Raw genomic sequence first — 4,284 nt, 5'->3', positions numbered from 1 at the left:
CTTTTATCCTCTTCTTGTCAGTGTTCGTCCTCTTCTTGTTTTCTATTCTTGTTCTTTAGTCATTTATTATCGTCATTCTTGTGAGGAAGATAACATCATTCAATTTTCTGTCTCTTTCGCTCTCGATTGTTGTTGCCTATTTATCGTAGACAACTAGATTTTGATATCTCCGATCCTCCTTTCTTCGACTGTGGTTTGTGCTTGTCGTCCTCTTCTATAAAGGTATGGGGTTTTTCATTAGCTGCTCATCATTGATTTATCTATGTATCTACCCGTTTGTTTCCTGCTGCTATATTGTTGGTTTTGTGATGAAGAACACACATGTCGAAGCATATATGTTTACCCCTGTTCTTTGTTACAAAGTCTGTGAGTCTGTATCTAAGTATTATCCCTGGAGTTGGATGGAGTATTTCTTGTTATTTTTAGTTCTTAGGGTTTTTAATGTTTATCCGGATGAACCATCAATTATGGGTTTTTTGATCTTTAGTGATCTCCTCGTATTCTTTTCTAAACTGTTTTTGTGTTTCCTTGTAGATATGTCTGATCGTCCGCGGGCTCCTTACCAAACCCCGCCGTCTAGTCCGCCAAGATCCCCTCCGTGTCGAGATTCTGACAGATCTCCACTTGGGGAAGGTCCTTACAAGTCTTCGCAATCGGATCCTCGGGGTCATAGGGTTTCATCTTCCTCTTGTGCGAAGGTTGCGCCTACTAAGAAATGGGATGTGCCGAAGGGTCCTTCTGGATCTAGGTATGCTGTTAACCGCGCCCCTTCTCGTCCTCGTGAAGATTCTAGGAGTACGCAGGCTCCTCCTCGTGATGACTCTAGGAGTACACGGGCTCCTCCTCCTCGTACTGAAACACTGGATGTTCTTCCCCTTCGTTCAATGGCTCCTCCTTCAGTGCCTCCGCAGAAATCTTTGCCGCCTCCTCCCGCGGTTTCTTTCAAAGGGAAGTACTCCAAGGGTACTATGTCGAGAGCTGATCCGTCTAAAAATCTTCCTTCTAAAAGGAAAGCTTCGGAATTGAGTCCTACTTCTGATTCCGCAGACGAAGAAGAAACTGTCCCCGTGATACGCAACATTTCAGTTGGTAAGAAGAAAGTCACTTTCAAGCATATTGATCTTGAGATGTTCAAGGAAAAACATGAACTTCAAGCTTTTGAGGTTCGCTTCTATCCCCCTGACGATGATATCACTTAAGAGCTCCTTGCTAAGTATCAATTTGACGAGTTTCATCTGTTGACTACGGTTGGAGCCTTCGAGGCGGGTCTCATGTTGCCCCTATATAAGTCGGGTGACTCCTTTTATTATGACGTGTTGGCTAGTCGCGAAGGCTCTTCCACGAACACTCATAATCGTTCCGTGTCACAACTATCTGGAAATTATCTTCGCTCACTGAAGGAATGTTACCTTCGAAGCAAGGGAGAGACTATGATGACCTGCTATGTTCCAAATCCTGCTGAGAGAGAGTGGTACACTCCTCAGAATTTTAACAGTTCTTTTGGGGATTATGTCAACAGTAGAAACCGTAAGCCGTGGAGTGTTAGTTTTCATAATATTGCTGCTCCCCGTGGTGAAATTCGTCTTTTGAGTGAGGTGAGTGATGCCAAGCTGAAGTATGTTCCTGCTACTGAGGATCTGCTAAACGGAAACTCTTTCCTGCTCGTGAAAGGATTAAGCGTGACCATGATTATGAATGGCATGCTATTGTTATTGAGGTAGTTGGTCCTTGGGCTTATGGTTGGATTCCGGGTCCGCGCGGTTGGCGTCCTTCTGAAAACAGCAAGCCTCGTGAAACTCCTCCTGCTCGTTATGGAGATTTCTGTCCTTGGCGTCCGAATTTCGCGGGCATGAATTTTCCTTACGCTCTTGATGTCGTTGATGGAGATGAGGAGGAGGGTTCTGGTGCTACCCATCCAACGAAGAGTGCTGCTGCTGCCAAGGTATAGTTTATTCTTATATTCTCTATTCTATTTGCCCATTTTTCCTTGCTTGAAATAATTTTCATTTTTGAAGTGAGGGAAAAAATGAGCCTTTGTGGTGATGTGTACTGGTTTGTAGGTGTCGAAGAAGAAGAAACTTGGACCCAAACAATCTTCTACTGTGGTTACCGGTGAGGCTGAGGTTTATGAGGAGGTTACGAGTCCTGTAAACGAAGGGTATGCTGAGGATGAAGAAATGTCCGATGGAGAAGAGCGTACCGACACTTCTCACCCTGATCACGAAGGTGGTAATGGTGAAGAAGAAGTTTCCGCGGGTGGTGATGGTGAAGAAGGAATTGCCGCGGGTGGTGATGGTGAGTCTGAGGGCAATATTACCGTTGGTGGTACTGGCGGGGGTGGATCTGCCCCTGTTGGCGATAATATTGTTGGTGTGGGTACTCTGCCCGTTATTTCCCATGAATTTTCTTTCGGTAGGATATATTCCGTGGGGGAATCCTTTGATGTGAATGCTGTCATGGGTCTTGCCGAAGACTTCTCATTGCTTTCCCCAAATGATGATTGGGATGTGCTTGGGGATATTGGTAAAGAAGATGCCACCGGTCAGCAGACTGAAAATGCCGGTGTTCATACTGAGGCTGGTGATGTCGAGACTTGCGCGAGTGAGGGGAGAACAACCAAAGGGAAGTCTGCGGTTGAATCTCCTTCATAGGATTTCCCTTACTCGCTAATGCTTGAAGGCGAAGATGCCATTTTGGCTTGGATTAAGAAGAAAGGTCTGATATTCGTCCCCAACCCTGCCCCACTGGTCCTCGGTGAGAAGAATTCTGACGCTTATACTCGTCGGATGATGCAAGTGTCTTTTGAAGTCCGCGTTGCTGAGATGTGGGAGAAGAATCTGAGAGCTTCAGAAGCTAAACTAGTGGTTGACCCTCCATCCTTTGTTGCTGATATGATGGCCATAGCTGATGGGTATCAATACGGTTTTCCCCAGCAGCGTGTCTTAGAGGTAAGTCCTTGTACTGATTCCCTCATGATATACGAACATTGTTTTCTTCGCGATATCCGATTCCTTGGGTATAATAATGTTTGTCGTTTGTGACATAGATGATGAGGAGCGAACATTGTAACCATGTTTTATACCAATTCTTTAAAGCAAAGTCTTTAAAGTTGGAGGCTAAGCTTCGTCATAGAGAATAAGAACTATCTGCGACCGAGATGGAAATAAGTGAACTGAAGGGTCGTCTGAAGGAAAAGGAGCGGCTGGGTAATGCCGAGGAGAGCCTCCGTTCGGAACTTGCTATAATCCGCAACGAATTGGAGAAAGCTCGCAGAAATGTATCGTCCCTCACAGGTTCGTATTTTTTTATTGGTCTTTTACTCCTCGTGATTCCCTATTTTTACTCTGGTGTTCTGTCTCAGTCTCCCCACCCTATCTTCAGTGGGTGGAGTCCCCGAGCGCATATGGCTTCGGAAAGAAAGGGAACGACAGAAATCCCGCATTGCAGAGTTGGTCTGTAAGTTGAAAAGCGAAGCCGTAAAGTGGAATGCTCGTGCTGATGAGCACAACGCCTTAGCAGCTGAGTGGCGTGAAAAGCGAACACTGATGGTTGATATGCAAAATAAGTACAATCATGACCGTGGTCTGTTTAATGATACGCTAATATGGACGTGTGACAACCTGCGTGATGCTCGAGGACATGCTTCGGACTTAGAGGCTAGAGTGCGCTTTTTGGAAGGAGAGTTACAACATGATCGTTCTTTCTTAGGCCCCGGGGTTAGGAATAGTATGCTGCATCTTTCCGAGGAAAGAGATAATGCTAGGGATGAGGTTGGTGCTCTTAGTAAATCCCTAGCATCCTCTCGAGCTGATGTTGCTCGCCAAGTGGAATCTGAAAGAGATCTTGAAATGAATGTGTATCGACTCTAGAAAAGTATGGGGGAGATGAATGACGAAGTCAACCATCTTCGTCACTTGGATTCAATGAAGCAGGTAGACTTAGACGCGAGTCAATTTGCTCTTACGAACCTTCACACGGATTATAAGAAACTATCCGACGAATATGACTTTCTTGATGAGGCTCGGGATGCAGTTGTTAATGAGTATGAAGAGGCTTCGGCTAATGTCGAAGGTATAACCTCGTTTTATCGAGTGTGATTCTGTTACTTCTTCGTTTTAACCCCTTGGTATTTCTTGTTTTCAGCACTCGAGGGACAGCTTCACGCAGCAAATGATGAGCTTAAAAAAAACCAATCTGCCTTATTGCAGCAGGAAGGACAAGCCAACTATTTCAAAGGGTTGGCCGCGTCTCGTGAGGAAGCAGCGGAGATTGCCTCCAAAGAGG

Source organism: Papaver somniferum, chromosome 3 (assembly GCF_003573695.1).
Source record: "Papaver somniferum cultivar HN1 chromosome 3, ASM357369v1, whole genome shotgun sequence".
Classification (NCBI taxonomy): domain Eukaryota; kingdom Viridiplantae; phylum Streptophyta; class Magnoliopsida; order Ranunculales; family Papaveraceae; genus Papaver; species Papaver somniferum.
The sequence above is the reverse complement of the archived record's forward strand: the minus strand, read 5'-3'. Positions refer to the sequence as shown.